Source organism: Anticarsia gemmatalis, chromosome 15 (genome assembly GCF_050436995.1).
Source record: "Anticarsia gemmatalis isolate Benzon Research Colony breed Stoneville strain chromosome 15, ilAntGemm2 primary, whole genome shotgun sequence".
NCBI lineage: Eukaryota > Metazoa > Arthropoda > Insecta > Lepidoptera > Erebidae > Anticarsia > Anticarsia gemmatalis.
The window spans coordinates 8,710,519-8,731,811 of record NC_134759.1 but is presented as its reverse complement, the minus strand read 5'-3'; the positions used below and the strand labels follow the sequence as shown (position 1 = coordinate 8,731,811).

Sequence of the window (21,293 nt, the reverse complement as noted above, 5' to 3'; positions counted from 1 at the left end):
AACTACGCAACGGATTTTGATGCGGTTTTCACTAATAGAAAGAGTATTTTCTCCGACAGGTTTTTATATATAATTGAAATACATTGAAACTATATTAGCTGAGTTATAGCGATTTATGTCCAAGAAGTCAGAAAAAAAATCTAATTGAAGATTGCATTTGTGCGTGCGCCGCTTATACCGTTGGATACAAGTAAGAACAATGTTTAGCAAAAACATTGGTCTTTATTAGTTCTACAAAAAAGTCCGCGATGACATATATCCAGCTTTTTTATTTAAGTCACAAGAACTACTTTTCTGTATTAAAAAAACATTTAATTCGTTGGGTGATGTTTAACTGGTGATATAACCAATAATACATATATCCTTATCAAAATAAGTAAGTTCATCATCACGAGCATTTAATTTAGATTATTTTTGCAGTTTACAGTGTGTTATTTAGACATATAGTTTAGGAGATATCACGATATTAGTATTGCGGCACGGTACGGACCGGCCGCGGCGGCGGGGGCAGCGTCCCTATAAATACATATAAGACAAAAAAAAATCTGTACATTACTTAAATATTTTTTCCAAAAACTGATAGGGGGGGCGATCAAAGAAGAGTCACAGAAACCAAAAAACATTTTAATATTTTAAACGCGGTTAAGGGAAAGAGAAGTTATTGTGAATTGAAAATTAGTATCCAATATGTGTTGGTGCGTTGACTGTATTTGTCGAAGTAGCGGGATACACGCAAACGAAGTTGCGCGGGTCAGCTAGTATATTATATTATTCTGTTCCATGAACAAATAATACTTGTGCTTATCGAGCGTGCTTCAGTTGTTTCGTAAAAAAAGGCGCAGTTCATCCCAAACTTATTGCGCAGTTTGTTCGGTCCATACAAATTAAACGCGATTTTTGGAATGTAGATATTAAATTCTTACAAAATGCCAAAGTCCATACAACATTGGACGTTTTTGTCGACAACATTTATTAAGGAGAAGTTATATATTAATTTGTCTTTATACCTTTATTTGCTCACTTCCGTACTCTCCAAATTAATTTCAACTATGTTTAATATCTATTACATTTGATTGTGTTTGCCGAGAGTAATATGTTTTAATTAATGCTTGAACAATATAGTACGCTCTGGATAATTGTAAACAGTTAGTAATTGAAACAATAATATTATTTCTCTTTGACTAAACATGTATAACAATAACAATACGACATAAGACCATCATAGTCAAAAAATCAATGTATTCTAATGCACTAGAGAAATTTAAGTACTTAAATCCGCTGCCTCAGCTGGGAAAAGTCTTTACACTAGTTGGCCAAGTTCCACTATTCATAATAGAAAATTCAGAAAACACCCATCCACTTACAAAAATTGTCAAATTTCTTATCGTGGTTTAGTTCAAGCTTTGGTATTCGCTCGTCGGAAGTTCTCCAATCTCGTTGAAATCATATAAACTTTGTGAATTCTAGAACACGACGTTTGCCAAAATTGAGTCCCGTATAAACTACGAGTAAGTCCTAATCTCATTTCCAAAAGAGATTTTTGGCAGTAAAACTGTGTACTTTTTAATACCAGTTTTTGACTAGTGCCTTATGCACATATTTTTCTCAGTATCAATAACTGTCTTCTTGTGGATATAATCTATTAATCTTTCAAATTTTGACTAAATTCGGTTAGCTGTATGAAAGCGTACAAAAGCATCATTTGCTTTTATTTTCAGTTAGTACATAGATTAGTACATGATGGATACCGGATAAAAAAATATATATATTGTCGTATTTCTAAACATTGCTGTCAATTACTAAAAAAATGAGATTGACATTCATAAAACTCGTCAACTAATTTTCGACCACTGAGTTATGACCATTAGTCAGTTGTCACCAACATTTCTTTGACACCTTGTTCTAATTCTTTCTCATGTCTGACAAGAACTGATGCATTAGTAAAAAATATATTTTACTAAGACGGATATACGTATACGACATGTCAACAGCCATTAGTTAGTGACTTTTCAGACGTGTCAAATTATCTTGGCGACAAATGTTTTATATTTACGTGGCCTATTCTGTTTTTTTTTGTAAATTAGAGTTTGTTTCCACAATTTTGTTACGTTTGTCACAACTTTTAATCATTTGCTCGGAGTGAACTCTATTTTAACTCATTAGTTGTTTGAATAGTAATTTCAAAAATGTATTTTTCTTTTTCATAATTAAATCGATCAAAGAAATAGTAGAGTTACTGTAGTAGTTTTTTTTAGATCGAAGATAGTTTGATTATCTACCACCACAACTTTGAAAATATGCAAGCCCGACTTCGCATAATGTATTTTAAACTATCCTGAGCTTGGCCAGGTCCATCCTCAAAATGCGGAAAACTGCAAAATAACTAAAGGTACCAATTCCAACTTGCAGGCAACGTGATTTGCGGAATAAAATAGCACTGAAGAAAAGTTCCCAAATGACCATGACGGCTGATAGCCGAAGTGCAAATTGATGAATGATCCAAATTACAAACGGATCATTTCAAGGCGAGTTTGAATGATTTTCAAAGAGTTATATTTTCAGATTTGTATATTTGTACTATCACAGAATGCTTTTTTCAATTATTACTGTTTCATCTGACATAACGAATTCCAAGCTCTTGGATCTTAAAATGTGCCATTGTATAATGAAAAGATAATGAATAAAAATCAGAAGCGCCAAAGTAAGTAAGCCATTTAATATAATCACGACATTCTATAAGATAATATTCCTCTAATGAGTTCTTACAAAATGATGACCTTAATAATCTTCTTAATTATTTCTCATTAGGAACAATGAACGTTGCTACGATCGCAAGCGAGTGACGTCAACGTAAATACAGGCAAGTAAGCATTTTTCCTATCTCGGCTTAAGCGTGACTTATGACAAATTAACCGGATCCAATAACAACCCTCCTTTAACTTTCGCTGAGACACCATCTACTAATTAATCTTATGAAAGATTAGAATAACTGAATCTAATGATAAACGTACACTTAATGTTATTATGTGGACTAATAGATATATAGTATAGTACCCGCATAGTTCGTATTCCTGTGGGATTTTTGAAATAAATACTATGCTTTGTCACTTCTCGAGTCTAAATTAACAATTATACAAAATTTCATCCTGATCAGATCATTAGTTTAGGCATAACAGACAGTAGAGATATAAGTTTATTCACAGTATATATCTTTTAACTTTTCAGTCCATTATATGATGATAAGTCTTATAATAGACGAGCTACACGTGGATATCGTTAAAAGTCGATTTGGGGATTGTTCACACTGAGTGAGTCTGTTGATCGTCAAAGATGTAAGGAACAATTATTCAAGAGTTTTACAATAATGAATGATACGAAATATGACATTGTCACTGATAATTACTTTACGATTTTAGTTCTATAAGTGTCATACACTTGTTGAATTAGATTTGAGTATATTAATTTGGATTACATAATTAGGTAATTGTGTGAAGAAAGTACGTGTGTTACCAAAATACCTAAATACTTATGCTATGATACCAATAAAAATAAATGAATTAAATGATCATTAGTGTACATTTCACCCAAATCTATGCCAAAAGTTTGTAATGTTTCAGCATTCATCTATGACCTATTTATTTTTGTGAATAGAACAATTATGTCAATTCTTTATAAGCACTTAAGTTTATTTCCCCACTCAAATCACTCACTCAGTCACGTGTCTCTATTTACATAAAACGTAAATAAATACGTCGTCCTATTAGTTCAAAGTCGTGAAATAAAAATAGTACTACAATTTATTAGGTATGAAAGAAATGCAGAAATTACAAACAACATTTTATCTACGCTAAATGTGTTGACACAATTATGTCACTGGAAAAATATTTTAGTGCTTTAGTAGAATAATTTGATACGACCGTTGGAAAGTTTTGGCGAATTCGTTTCAAACTAGTTTTTAAGGATAAAATACTTTCCCTTTCTTGAGTTATCTACTAATTTGTTTTCTTTGCTAAGATAAATCACTACGATTTTATTTTAAACTTTTTTTGCGCTGATGAACGAGATATTATTATTTCAAGAGTTGTAATTTGTAAATAAATATTTTTAGAAACAGCAGATTATAATAATTATATTAAAATAGCAATTTGTCACCTATCATGCTAGTACAGTGCCCGCTAAAGTCTGATCAGGTTTTCATACAAAAGTTGTTGAAAGTCGATAGTAGTAGAGCATTTCGCTACAGATAAGTGACTTTAAAACACAAATAGCCAATTTATAAAATAATAAGTTGGTCGTGTGACCAACAAAGCGATATAAGGACCCTCCTTGAAATGCTCCACTGCAGTTTCAATAACAATGCCGGTTGGAAAATTGCAATTTTCTTTGAAGAAAATATCCTAGCACAATCAAAGTGTGCATTAATATCGAAAATAACCATTAAAATATAAGTTTAAAAAACAAACGGGAGAATTACGATACTAAGTATACAGTTTTTTGCGACACAAGATTAGTGTTAGTGTTAAAGATAATTTCATTAAAATTTAAACTGAACAACAAAGGAGAATGCTCAAAATGTATGGGAAAAAAACCCAGGCCGTACACAAACGGTGTGTAACTCAGAATTTTAGTGATACTGAGTGATTCAATTACAGATATTCGCCTCTATCAAATTCGATGGCTAAATACAATTTTTTGCTATTATCTACTATTTAAAAGGTGAATTTAAAATATATATATTTTTCAAACATTCATCACAATGATATTTTTTGAATAATATAATTGTATCGAAACCGCACTACGGGCGCCAGCTAGTAGTGTGGGCGGGTATGTCTTTTTTATATTCATGATAAAAAATATTGAATATATATTAAAAACCCCTACTGAAAAGTAATAGCAATATAATATGTTTAGCCATTGAATTTGATAGAGGTAAATATCTGGAATTAATTACACAGTATCACTCATTTCTCCCATTGCTTCCATGCTGGATTCAGAGCGAAAAAAAAAAACATAGAAGGTGCCAGCTGCATTTCTTCCCGTGCATACTGCAAAAGTCAGTAGAGGGATGGAAGGGTTTGGTGCTTCATAGGCTACAGGCTAGCAATCTACCACCATGACAACACTTTTCTACCTTATAATAGCCCTCCAATTGTCTGCCAACCCGCATTAGACCAGTGTGGTGGACTAAGGCCTGATCCCCCTCTTTGTTAAGAGGGGAGGCTCGTGCCCCTCGGTGGGGACATATGACCTGGTAATGATAACTCATTTTTAAAAAATATATTTTTTAATATTTTTAATTTGTAACTCAGTTACATACCTATATTAAAAATGTGTGACTCAAAAAAGATTAAACATTTATATAGGTAACTTATTTAAAAAATATTAAAATATAATAATAACCCCTACTGAAAAGTTATAGCAAAATAGTATGTTCAGCCATCGAATTTGATAGAGGTAAACATTGGGAATTCAATTATACAGTATAACTAATTTTCTGAGTTACATAACTTTTGTGTACAGCCTGGGTTTTTTTTGAGCATTCTCCTTTAAGTCCACTTAGATATTCCAATTCCTAAACTACAAAAACAATTTGAATGTACAAGTAACTAGATTTAAGTCTGACGATCTTGAAAATAAAACTGAATTGTTTTGAGTATCATTTTTCTTTGTACTTAATCTTGTTCTACATAAAGAATATTTTTATTGGTTCAACAATTTTGTTTGAAAAAACCTTTTTCATATTTCAGAACTACGCAATAAAGGTGAGACAAATGTACAGAAAATAAAAATATTTCACTATTTTAATAAACAAATTCTAGATGAATACGTGCTATGTCAACAGAGAATTCTTTGCTTTCAATAAAATTAAGGACTTTGTTTTTACGATCAATAATGCTTAATTATCAGCTTTATCAAATCTGTATTAGCTATTGACAAGTTTTGTATGAAAGATCAGCGCCCCTAGCGGGTGTTGTAGGAGATCAAACTCTCGATACTCGATAGTCCTTCATAATAGAAGACAACGCTAAATCTGATCAGCGCCTCTGATGGACATCGTAATAACTGTTTTGGCGGTTCTATATATTAATTAAATTATAGCTTGGTTACTTAATTAGTGGGTAAAAGCAAATTCTATAAAAAATACCGTTTTAACAAAGTCCTAATACTATATTAAAGCTCAAATGAAAGTTTTTTAAAGACTCCAATCGAAAATACTATCATTAACTTAGGAGACAAAATACTAATTTCAGTAGAAAATTACCCTTTTAGATCCTCGCCTGGGGTATTATGAGTAAAAAAGTTGCCTTTGCTTACGTGATACAAATTAAATGGGCACGTAGATTAAAGGAATCCCAATACCTTTTGTTTTAGGCCCTCTCATTTCGTGATAGAATCGTTTTGTTTAATTTAATCGTAAAGCGGCTTTAATTATACATAATGTATTGAAAAGTCATAAAAACAAATATCATAAAGTAACATCTATTTATAGTTCAGCCTTTACAACCACTTGTTGGACGTGGCTTATTGCGTCAATACCTCTGATACTGGCACAGCGGCGGCTGCATACACTAATGAGGAACAACAAAATATAATAATGTTTAGCTATGCGATACTGCAATAATATTATGATGTGAATATTTTTATTCCTAAAACGCAAAATTTACTTTTGATATTGTTTAATAGAGAATATAATGAATTCATTCAAAAACCTTTTTTTTTAATAGCCACATTTCGATGTTATTAAATTTTGCTTTCAAATGTCGTAACTTATTTTATTGTAACAAAAGTCCTTCAACTGACCCCATTAAACACGAATTATCTCTTTACCCGTAAATTCTGACGATCATTACTCGCATTTTAACGTTCGATTTCATACACATATTAATAGAATAAAGTTTTTGAGTGAGCGCTCGTAAATTAAGTCATAAAACCCACGGGCAGTCTTCTAGTCAACCACAGAAAATTAATTGTTATTGCTTCTTAGAAAAATGGCCACTACACTAGTTCCGTAGTGGTTTTTTTGGGTTCAGTATATTTAGTAGCGCCCCAGGATCATAATATTTTGTCGTGTGGTAATTATCTTGGTCAGAAATATAACTAAGAGGCAGTTTTATCTCCTTTTATGGCTGCAATGCAATGTAGGGTTGTTAACAATTTCGCGGCTTATTTAGGAATGTTTTTTCTCGAAGAAAGTTAAATCATGCATCAATAAATTAAACATTTTTATTTGCAATATAATAGTTTCAACTTCTACACACCTGGTTCTGTGACAGAATCTCTACAAATAATCTAAATATTCCGTATTTTGAGCCATTCAACATGCTATGTCAAATAGAGAACTTCTTTAGTCGGTCATTCATGGCGCCAAGTCCTGACAATGATTTACGGTACGATACTAGTTCGTGCTTTGAAATAATTATAATTCACTGTACGCTAATCGTTTCGGCTGTCAGTTTAATAGTAGTTAGTTGATTCATTGAATTTATATTAAAGCTAGAATCCAATTTTTGACTGTGGAACTAAAAACTGTGGTTTGGGTATCTGCTGTTTCAACTTTCAAATTGGTAGAAAGCTGGATTGATATTAGCACGCTAAACTATTCATATTAATCCATTTCGTGGTCCGAATGGTCGAAAGTACTGGAATTTTGAACGAGTGCTACTCTCCTGACCTAGTAAAAATTATTTGTTTAGCAGCTCCATGATTTCATGTTTGGAAAGCTGTTGAAATTTTAATATTTTAATGCGAATTCATATTTTACTAATATGCCTTTATCTGTTTTTATATGTAGGATATTAAATTAACAACTAAAATAAGTTTTCGATTCAAATTAATATGAAGAACTAGATAAATCACACAGTCCACAATTGCCAAGGAGATTATTTCTTGTGATTTCTTTTAAATTGAGCAGCGAAACTCCAAAGTCTATTAAACGTTGTAAATCATTCGTTTAATGTTGTTACAATAAAACTAGACGGATAATAAATTGCGTCAGAAGTAATAACTTTTGTATAAACATTGAAATGATTTTACAAACAGAAGTTACGGCATTTCCTTCTTATTTAAAATTAGAGCTTTTGTTTACAAGAAATTTGAGGATTGAAGTAATTTTCCAGATTCTAGGAATTTCGTCTTTAAGACTCTTTCAAACTAGCCACATGCGTAGCAATCTCAGTATTTCGTATGAAAGAGTTTGAGGTCTTCTAAACTTGCGAGTTTGGAAAATGTATTTGGCACTGTGTCGTATAAACGACATACAAAAAACATGTAAGGGACTCCAATGTGTAAGCGTGATGCCTTGTAACTTTACTTTTTGATAGTGATAGAAGATAATTAGGTGTTTACATAAGACTGACTTATATTTCAGTTAAGTTCAACACTCTTAAAAATCTTTCATATAAATACTGATATTCTTATGTAAATATTTATGTTTGAGAGTTTATTTAACAGTACGAAATAATACTAACAATTTCATAAACGACCAACAGCTTCATTTTTAGTTTTATTAGAACACTGAACTCTATGAATAATAAAATCGGTTTATTTAAAACCGAATCTGTTAAATGATTGCCAGTAATAAAACACGCTAGTGTATACAGCCATTTCATTTCTGAGTTCTGTTCTAAGATCGAAATGAGAGTAGACCTGTTCCTCGATTCTCTACCACTATCAACTACCGACAACCGGCTAGCTATCGAAATTTTGACATTTAAAATGTACTACCAAAATGTTTCCTACGACACCCGTCAGAGGCGCTGATCAGATTTTCATACAAAATTTCTCGATGACAAGTCGGTAGTCGATAGTAGTAGAGAATCAAGCTACAGATTAGCATTGAGCACTATGTTTATGTATCGTGTGTGGTTAAATAATTAAAAATTAGATGAATATTCGCATGTATTAACCCTGATATCGATATATAATAAAATCTTACTACTTGATTAACAGTTTATCTCTATAATAAATCGGTTTATTCGCGTTGTTTTTTTGTGTAAGTGCATAAAATTCATTGAACTTACTTTTTATGACCTTTTTAACTTAATAAGTAACGAAACGCCTACGACAAAGAATAACTAGATTTTTAAAATGAAGCATATTAATTTTATTCTAAGCAGGTTTGCGACACTTAACAGAGATTTTTTTTTGACAATAACAAGAAACAATTTGCTTTAAAACTATCAAAAATCGTAAGATTTTTTTGCTATACAAAATGATGACAGACTCACGCAACAAGATCATTACTGAACTATTATAGCGAATCATGGTCTTATAAACCATTTAGCTGTATTTTGTGTAAACAGACTATTATAGAATTTAATGCCTCTATCTTCATTTGACGAACACATCTCAATTTTGAAGTACTATTTAAAAACATTGTTTAAATGATTGCAACTATTGTTTCTAAAGCCATTTATTTATATGCCATAGAACTACATACATTCAAAATTATTACGATGTTCAATTCTACCAAAATACAGTTATTGCTGTGTCCAATTATATCACCAGACTAGATTTTAATTACATCCTATATTTCGCATATAATAACTTATTATCAATTTCGCAGCACATGAAGCGAGCAACGAAGGCAGACGATGACTGACTCTCAAGTATAAACGGCTATAGCTGATTTAAGAAACATTGCAATTATATTATTTTTGGCATTCACTAGACAGTTTACTAGCCAATGTTACTATTAGGAACTATTAAGATACTGTGTATGCTAAATTAGTTACTATGTCTTGGCAAAAGCTTTGATCAGTGAATTAGATAAATTACCTTTAACAGAAAATGGAAAGCCGTAATTCGTTCTTTTGTTTTTTTAAATTGTGGTCAATTTCGATTCTTTCAGCTGAATGTCTTGACTCAATAAAATTGACAATAAATTGGGCAAATTATGTGGAAATACAAATGAACCAATTGGTATTTCATTTTTCCCTCATAAAATAAAAAAAGACTACACTCTGTAACTCCCAAACTTTTCAGGGGTCCATGTGTTGCACTCTTTTAAGAATAGACAAAAATAAGAATCTTTACAAATAACGGCATTTTTACTAGATATTTTTTATATCTATAAAAGGACTTTATTTTGTTCCTTACCGAAATAAATGTAGTGAATCTTTTTCTTCGTGTTTTGTATTCATAAGGCAAACGGAAAAACGAACAACGTCCTAATTTATTATGTTCGCGTTCACGAAAACAATACATATAGGACTGTAATCTAAATCGCTTCATCCCAGCGCATTTAACAGAAAAATTGTAAGGGCAAGTAAAACTGTTACAGCCCGGATTTTTTAAACAACTACAGTAGAAAAGATGCAAACAAACCTGTAAAAAGCAAGCCTTTGTGGTGCGCTCAAAGAACTTTTTTTTGCTTGTTCTAGAACACTCTAATGGGGCAACGATGCGTCAGGCGCAGTTCAACCGGCTTGACGAACTACGACTTAATGACTCTTGTGTGATTACTAACTCAACAACTACGTCTGACGTGCCTTTTGAAGTTTTCGAATGCACATAAGTGCTCAGCGAGGCGATCCACTACACTCGGTACTAACGTCGTTTTTTCCACTACCATATACATAACTATTTGTGTTCAAACTTCTCGTTAGATAACTGACAAAATTCGGTAGAGAATCGCGAACTATCGAGTATCGACAACTTGACATTAGAGCATGCAGAACCGCAATTTGTGAAGTCAGTACTATCAAATATCGAGAGTTTGACTCTTAAAATGTACTGCAAAGTAGTTCCTATGGTGCCCGTTAGAGGCGCTAATCAGAATAACATACAGAATTTCTATATAGCTAGCCGGTTGCCGGATAGTGATAAACAATCGCACTTCAGTTCCTAAACTGCGCAGAAAACTTCGGGCAAAATGTTTGTGTATGTACATTAATCAAATTTTGGCAATGAAATACTAGTTTCTCTACCTATGAATCAAACAAATTGCATTTAAGTTATAAGAAATGTTTTACGAGTAATAAGTTCGACTATTAATCTGTAAAATGTTCTGTAGAAATGATTGAAAAGTTTTGAAACAATCATGCCGTCTTTTTGCCAAGCGTTACGTTTAAGAACGACTAGCGTTGAGTGGATGTTGTAAATTATACTTTTATGTTATTTATTTTTTTATTTGGACCTTAGCATTATATAAATAAATATATTATGAATACTTCAAGAGTAATAAATTCATAAATAAATAGTTCTAACCTTATTGTGATAACACTCATAAAATTATGTTTTATTAAAACTTGTTAGCTTTCATTAGGATAATACACTTCAGATCTAGAAGGCTTCTATAATAAAACTCAAATCAAATATTCATATTGACCTTTGCAAACCAAATTACTTTTTAAATAAAACCATTCTTTCCGCTGTGAAATTGTGTTACAACTTTGTTTTATAAAGGTCACCTACAACCATATTTACGCACTAATAGCTACATTTTACTACTCTGTACAATATTTTCGATTACAATCCTTGAATAGCGTATTCAAATGCATATTAATGCCTAAAATAATCAAGCCAATCACAGGCTAGTTACGGAGAGCTATTACTATTTTCCAATGGCAGTTTGAAAAGTACACATGTGTCGACCGTAATTTACGTGTTTCAAACGACTCTAACAGTTTCAACAAAAACGCTCGATTAAAGTAGTCGAAAGCATTGCATTAACGGTTCGTGTATTAAATAAAAGCCATATCCATTTATTTGATTCAACGGACACGGCAATATAAAACAATGTAAGTTTTCTGTAATAAAACGGTAAAGTTTTATAGAAGTCACTTTCAGCGGCACTTTTCCTTTCATATTTTGTAGCTAACAGCGCAATGTGGGTAAGTGCATCTGGCAAGTGACCTTCGACGTAACTGTTATTTGGTGCAACGATTTTATCCTGTTTGCTATACGTTTTCTTCATGTAATTTCAAAACGTTTTGAAGCTGATACTGGCCAGTCTTCATTTAAGTTTACCAGATTCAACAGTAAAACGAAATTTACGAATTCTAACGTACCCGAATTATACGTAAAACTAAGTCATAATTAATATCCCATTTCACTGCACTACAATTTCGTCGAATAAATAATAATAACCCCTACTGAAAAGTTATAGCAAAATAGTATGTTCAGCCATCGAATTTGATAGAGGTAAACATTGGGAATTCAATTATACAGTATAACTAATTTTCTGAGTTACATAACTTTTGTGTACAGCCTGGGTTTTTTTTGAGCATTCTCCTTTAAGTCCACTTAGATATTCCAATTCCTAAACTACAAAAACAATTTGAATGTACAAGTAACTAGATTTAAGTCTGACGATCTTGAAAATAAAACTGAATTGTTTTGAGTATCATTTTTCTTTGTACTTAATCTTGTTCTACATAAAGAATATTTTTATTGGTTCAACAATTTTGTTTGAAAAAACCTTTTTCATATTTCAGAACTACGCAATAAAGGTGAGACAAATGTACAGAAAATAAAAATATTTCACTATTTTAATAAACAAATTCTAGATGAATACGTGCTATGTCAACAGAGAATTCTTTGCTTTCAATAAAATTAAGGACTTTGTTTTTACGATCAATAATGCTTAATTATCAGCTTTATCAAATCTGTATTAGCTATTGACAAGTTTTGTATGAAAGATCAGCGCCCCTAGCGGGTGTTGTAGGAGATCAAACTCTCGATACTCGATAGTCCTTCATAATAGAAGACAACGCTAAATCTGATCAGCGCCTCTGATGGACATCGTAATAACTGTTTTGGCGGTTCTATATATTAATTAAATTATAGCTTGGTTACTTAATTAGTGGGTAAAAGCAAATTCTATAAAAAATACCGTTTTAACAAAGTCCTAATACTATATTAAAGCTCAAATGAAAGTTTTTTAAAGACTCCAATCGAAAATACTATCATTAACTTAGGAGACAAAATACTAATTTCAGTAGAAAATTACCCTTTTAGATCCTCGCCTGGGGTATTATGAGTAAAAAAGTTGCCTTTGCTTACGTGATACAAATTAAATGGGCACGTAGATTAAAGGAATCCCAATACCTTTTGTTTTAGGCCCTCTCATTTCGTGATAGAATCGTTTTGTTTAATTTAATCGTAAAGCGGCTTTAATTATACATAATGTATTGAAAAGTCATAAAAACAAATATCATAAAGTAACATCTATTTATAGTTCAGCCTTTACAACCACTTGTTGGACGTGGCTTATTGCGTCAATACCTCTGATACTGGCACAGCGGCGGCTGCATACACTAATGAGGAACAACAAAATATAATAATGTTTAGCTATGCGATACTGCAATAATATTATGATGTGAATATTTTTATTCCTAAAACGCAAAATTTACTTTTGATATTGTTTAATAGAGAATATAATGAATTCATTCAAAAACCTTTTTTTTTAATAGCCACATTTCGATGTTATTAATTTTTGCTTTCAAATGTCGTAACTTATTTTATTGTAACAAAAGTCCTTCAACTGACCCCATTAAACACGAATTATCTCTTTACCCGTAAATTCTGACGATCATTACTCGCATTTTAACGTTCGATTTCATACACATATTAATAGAATAAAGTTTTTGAGTGAGCGCTCGTAAATTAAGTCATAAAACCCACGGGCAGTCTTCTAGTCAACCACAGAAAATTAATTGTTATTGCTTCTTAGAAAAATGGCCACTACACTAGTTCCGTAGTGGTTTTTTTGGGTTCAGTATATTTAGTAGCGCCCCAGGATCATAATATTTTGTCGTGTGGTAATTATCTTGGTCAGAAATATAACTAAGAGGCAGTTTTATCTCCTTTTATGGCTGCAATGCAATGTAGGGTTGTTAACAATTTCGCGGCTTATTTAGGAATGTTTTTTCTCGAAGAAAGTTAAATCATGCATCAATAAATTAAACATTTTTATTTGCAATATAATAGTTTCAACTTCTACACACCTGGTTCTGTGACAGAATCTCTACAAATAATCTAAATATTCCGTATTTTGAGCCATTCAACATGCTATGTCAAATAGAGAACTTCTTTAGTCGGTCATTCATGGCGCCAAGTCCTGACAATGATTTACGGTACGATACTAGTTCGTGCTTTGAAATAATTATAATTCACTGTACGCTAATCGTTTCGGCTGTCAGTTTAATAGTAGTTAGTTGATTCATTGAATTTATATTAAAGCTAGAATCCAATTTTTGACTGTGGAACTAAAAACTGTGGTTTGGGTATCTGCTGTTTCAACTTTCAAATTGGTAGAAAGCTGGATTGATATTAGCACGCTAAACTATTCATATTAATCCATTTCGTGGTCCGAATGGTCGAAAGTACTGGAATTTTGAACGAGTGCTACTCTCCTGACCTAGTAAAAATTATTTGTTTAGCAGCTCCATGATTTCATGTTTGGAAAGCTGTTGAAATTTTAATATTTTAATGCGAATTCATATTTTACTAATATGCCTTTATCTGTTTTTATATGTAGGATATTAAATTAACAACTAAAATAAGTTTTCGATTCAAATTAATATGAAGAACTAGATAAATCACACAGTCCACAATTGCCAAGGAGATTATTTCTTGTGATTTCTTTTAAATTGAGCAGCGAAACTCCAAAGTCTATTAAACGTTGTAAATCATTCGTTTAATGTTGTTACAATAAAACTAGACGGATAATAAATTGCGTCAGAAGTAATAACTTTTGTATAAACATTGAAATGATTTTACAAACAGAAGTTACGGCATTTCCTTCTTATTTAAAATTAGAGCTTTTGTTTACAAGAAATTTGAGGATTGAAGTAATTTTCCAGATTCTAGGAATTTCGTCTTTAAGACTCTTTCAAACTAGCCACATGCGTAGCAATCTCAGTATTTCGTATGAAAGAGTTTGAGGTCTTCTAAACTTGCGAGTTTGGAAAATGTATTTGGCACTGTGTCGTATAAACGACATACAAAAAACATGTAAGGGACTCCAATGTGTAAGCGTGATGCCTTGTAACTTTACTTTTTGATAGTGATAGAAGATAATTAGGTGTTTACATAAGACTGACTTATATTTCAGTTAAGTTCAACACTCTTAAAAATCTTTCATATAAATACTGATATTCTTATGTAAATATTTATGTTTGAGAGTTTATTTAACAGTACGAAATAATACTAACAATTTCATAAACGACCAACAGCTTCATTTTTAGTTTTATTAGAACACTGAACTCTATGAATAATAAAATCGGTTTATTTAAAACCGAATCTGTTAAATGATTGCCAGTAATAAAACACGCTAGTGTATACAGCCATTTCATTTCTGAGTTCTGTTCTAAGATCGAAATGAGAGTAGACCTGTTCCTCGATTCTCTACCACTATCAACTACCGACAACCGGCTAGCTATCGAAATTTTGACATTTAAAATGTACTACCAAAATGTTTCCTACGACACCCGTCAGAGGCGCTGATCAGATTTTCATACAAAATTTCTCGATGACAAGTCGGTAGTCGATAGTAGTAGAGAATCAAGCTACAGATTAGCATTGAGCACTATGTTTATGTATCGTGTGTGGTTAAATAATTAAAAATTAGATGAATATTCGCATGTATTAACCCTGATATCGATATATAATAAAATCTTACTACTTGATTAACAGTTTATCTCTATAATAAATCGGTTTATTCGCGTTGTTTTTTTGTGTAAGTGCATAAAATTCATTGAACTTACTTTTTATGACCTTTTTAACTTAATAAGTAACGAAACGCCTACGACAAAGAATAACTAGATTTTTAAAATGAAGCATATTAATTTTATTCTAAGCAGGTTTGCGACACTTAACAGAGATTTTTTTTTGACAATAACAAGAAACAATTTGCTTTAAAACTATCAAAAATCGTAAGATTTTTTTGCTATACAAAATGATGACAGACTCACGCAACAAGATCATTACTGAACTATTATAGCGAATCATGGTCTTATAAACCATTTAGCTGTATTTTGTGTAAACAGACTATTATAGAATTTAATGCCTCTATCTTCATTTGACGAACACATCTCAATTTTGAAGTACTATTTAAAAACATTGTTTAAATGATTGCAACTATTGTTTCTAAAGCCATTTATTTATATGCCATAGAACTACATACATTCAAAATTATTACGATGTTCAATTCTACCAAAATACAGTTATTGCTGTGTCCAATTATATCACCAGACTAGATTTTAATTACATCCTATATTTCGCATATAATAACTTATTATCAATTTCGCAGCACATGAAGCGAGCAACGAAGGCAGACGATGACTGACTCTCAAGTATAAACGGCTATAGCTGATTTAAGAAACATTGCAATTATATTATTTTTGGCATTCACTAGACAGTTTACTAGCCAATGTTACTATTAGGAACTATTAAGATACTGTGTATGCTAAATTAGTTACTATGTCTTGGCAAAAGCTTTGATCAGTGAATTAGATAAATTACCTTTAACAGAAAATGGAAAGCCGTAATTCGTTCTTTTGTTTTTTTAAATTGTGGTCAATTTCGATTCTTTCAGCTGAATGTCTTGACTCAATAAAATTGACAATAAATTGGGCAAATTATGTGGAAATACAAATGAACCAATTGGTATTTCATTTTTCCCTCATAAAATAAAAAAAGACTACACTCTGTAACTCCCAAACTTTTCAGGGGTCCATGTGTTGCACTCTTTTAAGAATAGACAAAAATAAGAATCTTTACAAATAACGGCATTTTTACTAGATATTTTTTATATCTATAAAAGGACTTTATTTTGTTCCTTACCGAAATAAATGTAGTGAATCTTTTTCTTCGTGTTTTGTATTCATAAGGCAAACGGAAAAACGAACAACGTCCTAATTTATTATGTTCGCGTTCACGAAAACAATACATATAGGACTGTAATCTAAATCGCTTCATCCCAGCGCATTTAACAGAAAAATTGTAAGGGCAAGTAAAACTGTTACAGCCCGGATTTTTTAAACAACTACAGTAGAAAAGATGCAAACAAACCTGTAAAAAGCAAGCCTTTGTGGTGCGCTCAAAGAACTTTTTTTTGCTTGTTCTAGAACACTCTAATGGGGCAACGATGCGTCAGGCGCAGTTCAACCGGCTTGACGAACTACGACTTAATGACTCTTGTGTGATTACTAACTCAACAACTACGTCTGACGTGCCTTTTGAAGTTTTCGAATGCACATAAGTGCTCAGCGAGGCGATCCACTACACTCGGTACTAACGTCGTTTTTTCCACTACCATATACATAACTATTTGTGTTCAAACTTCTCGTTAGATAACTGACAAAATTCGGTAGAGAATCGCGAACTATCGAGTATCGACAACTTGACATTAGAGCATGCAGAACCGCAATTTGTGAAGTCAGTACTATCAAATATCGAGAGTTTGACTCTTAAAATGTACTGCAAAGTAGTTCCTATGGTGCCCGTTAGAGGCGCTAATCAGAATAACATACAGAATTTCTATATAGCTAGCCGGTTGCCGGATAGTGATAAACAATCGCACTTCAGTTCCTAAACTGCGCAGAAAACTTCGGGCAAAATGTTTGTGTATGTACATTAATCAAATTTTGGCAATGAAATACTAGTTTCTCTACCTATGAATCAAACAAATTGCATTTAAGTTATAAGAAATGTTTTACGAGTAATAAGTTCGACTATTAATCTGTAAAATGTTCTGTAGAAATGATTGAAAAGTTTTGAAACAATCATGCCGTCTTTTTGCCAAGCGTTACGTTTAAGAACGACTAGCGTTGAGTGGATGTTGTAAATTATACTTTTATGTTATTTATTTTTTTATTTGGACCTTAGCATTATATAAATAAATATATTATGAATACTTCAAGAGTAATAAATTCATAAATAAATAGTTCTAACCTTATTGTGATAACACTCATAAAATTATGTTTTATTAAAACTTGTTAGCTTTCATTAGGATAATACACTTCAGATCTAGAAGGCTTCTATAATAAAACTCAAATCAAATATTCATATTGACCTTTGCAAACCAAATTACTTTTTAAATAAAACCATTCTTTCCGCTGTGAAATTGTGTTACAACTTTGTTTTATAAAGGTCACCTACAACCATATTTACGCACTAATAGCTACATTTTACTACTCTGTACAATATTTTCGATTACAATCCTTGAATAGCGTATTCAAATGCATATTAATGCCTAAAATAATCAAGCCAATCACAGGCTAGTTACGGAGAGCTATTACTATTTTCCAATGGCAGTTTGAAAAGTACACATGTGTCGACCGTAATTTACGTGTTTCAAACGACTCTAACAGTTTCAACAAAAACGCTCGATTAAAGTAGTCGAAAGCATTGCATTAACGGTTCGTGTATTAAATAAAAGCCATATCCATTTATTTGATTCAACGGACACGGCAATATAAAACAATGTAAGTTTTCTGTAATAAAACGGTAAAGTTTTATAGAAGTCACTTTCAGCGGCACTTTTCCTTTCATATTTTGTAGCTAACAGCGCAATGTGGGTAAGTGCATCTGGCAAGTGACCTTCGACGTAACTGTTATTTGGTGCAACGATTTTATCCTGTTTGCTATACGTTTTCTTCATGTAATTTCAAAACGTTTTGAAGCTGATACTGGCCAGTCTTCATTTAAGTTTACCAGATTCAACAGTAAAACGAAATTTACGAATTCTAACGTACCCGAATTATACGTAAAACTAAGTCATAATTAATATCCCATTTCACTGCACTACAATTTCGTCGAATACTTTGTTGTCTTGTCGTTGCCATGGCAACCGCTTACGCTCACGACCAATGTCAAGATCGATCAGTCACCGCACCGCTGCGCTGACAATAGAGTTACGAGAATTTGGTATGCTCTTGGAAACAGTACAAGCACATGAAACGGTTAATTAATGTACAGTAGCTCGATTTCCTCTACTTGGTATTATCGAATAGCGAACGATTGGCATCTCAAATGGTTCTCGCGAAATACGCTAGGGGCGCTGACCTGTACCTCGATTCTCTACCACTATCGACTACCGGCAACCGGCTAGCTATCGAAATGTTGACATTTAGAATGTACTGCCAAAATGTTTCCTACGACACCCGTCAGAGGTGCTGATCAGATTTTCATACAAAATGTCTCGATGACAGTTCGGTTGTCGGTAGTCGATAGTAGCAGAGAATCGAGGCACTGTACCCCGATTCTCTACCACTATTAACTACCTACAACTGGCTAGCTATCGAAATTTTGACATTTAGAATGTACTGTCAAAATATTTCTTACGACGCCCGTCAGAGGCGCTGATCAGATTTTCATACAAAATTTCTCGATGACAGGTCGGTTGTCGATAGTAGTAGAGAATCGAGCTATTGAGCTTTCCTAAAGATTTTCTCTATAGGTACTCGATTTCCGATACTCGGTATCGGAAAGAAATGACTACTACTTTACGTTGCGAAACTTCAATCTTTACTTACATGTTACTCCTCTTCAGGGAACTGAAACAAAAAGACAAGCGTCTAAATTAATTTTGTAAGAAAAGCAAAAAGATTTTTGATGCGTAAAAAAGTTTTCTTTAAAGTCAGTCGTTATCTCAAGTTTGTACTTGAATTGCAGCTTAAACATTTGACACCAAAATGGGTACTTGTAACTCAATTTACACATACGCAAGCCGAGTTTAAATTGTCAAGGGAAACATACAAATTGCTTTAATTATCTTAATGTTCTTGTTTCTCGTTACACGAACTTCAATGGGGTTCACGTCTTGTGAAGAAAGTTCGACTTTTTGATTACGCAAAGAAAAGTTACACCCCATGGTTTATAATGATAATGTCATATTACATGGTTCACGGCATTCTGCTACTGCCTTTGTGTGTAGTAGTCAAAGTACTAACTTAAACTATTAAACAATCGAACGGTATGTTTAATGCATCAAATGAAAAATTTAATTTTAATTTCATTAATTTTAAAGTAACTATTTGTTATTGTAATTGTTTAAAGTAAAATGCAATAAAGAAAAAGAAAATTCCTATTTTCTATGTCCAAAAAGCTTCGATGGTTTAAATACATCTCAGTAATATCGCTTAAATTTATAAAATAACTTTTAAAAGTGGATAATATGAATTTTCTGTTGGGCACCATTTTTAACTCTAATTAAAAGCACTTATTCTTTCTCTATTTTAGAACAACCACTTTTATTACAAGCGTAATCAATAGTCACACAAGAAGTAGGTTGGCTCCAAAAATATAGGCAATATTTTCCGTAAGAACAAAATGCTATGTCACTGTGCCTAATAACTCTGTCATGACTATGGTTACAATATGACACATAGTTTTATGGTGTAATAAAAATAATAAATTATAGGTTACTAGGTATAGAATTTCAATATTGTTTGTTTACTTTTATAAAATAACGATCGCTACTACCACAATGACATAGTGCATTGTGTTGTGTGTAGGTAATTATTATTTATTTCAATAAATATAAGTATGATCTTCATCAGTATACACATACTTATATTTAAAACGTCATAGAATACAACGTCATAGAATTTGAAATAATTCGTTGTTTAATGCAAATAAATGATTTGTGTTTGTATTTTGTTGCTTAGAATTGTATATGAAAACAAGTTTTCTATATTATCACCATAACTTTTTCACACAGTGATTTGAAATGAGCTCCAATAGTTGACGTGGCTTAACGACTGTTATCTTAATTGACAACAACCGGGACCGACTTTTTACGTGCCCTCCGAAGCACGGAGACGCCCAGTTTAAATACCACTATGCAGTACATTGCTTAGTGGTGTCTTATATCGTTTATTATAAGACTTTTCTAATGACATATTTTACATCCTTATTGATATCAAGGACCGTTTTGTCCGGACCTCCTTTTGAAATATAATTTTGGGTTGATTAACATAGATGACATTGATGATAACTCTTTCAAGGCCTCGTATATACATAACAGCACTATATCATCTGCGACACTGATACTATTTGCCTAAACACTATCGGAGACGCACACTGAGTGCACCGGCTTATTGACATATTTGCTAAAGTGCACCCCATTTCCACCCTTGTACGTAGCTAGACACCTAATGCAGTTGACCTAAAACGCTTATGACGTCAGAAGGGAATGGAGTCAGGATTAAGCTGTATTTTAGTGTTTTTACGGGCAATGCGTGTGAGACGAAGTATAGAACGATTTTTCGTAAGAAATTGCAGCAGCGCAGGGTAAATATACATAAACTATTATTATACATACTGTTTAACGAACGCGCCACTTA

General features: G+C 32.3%; 1 protein-coding gene across 1 annotated transcript in view; it reads right to left on the bottom strand.

Annotated features, from left to right (window-relative positions):
- Positions 1-21,293, bottom strand: part of LOC142978963 (gonadotropin-releasing hormone receptor-like) — a 120,474-nt gene that overhangs the window by 60,900 nt on the left and 38,281 nt on the right. Inside the window, exon 2 of the mRNA XM_076123621.1 lies at positions 19,482-19,502. The gene's annotated coding sequence lies outside the window, so the exon portion shown is untranslated. The remainder of the gene's footprint in view (positions 1-19,481; positions 19,503-21,293) is intronic.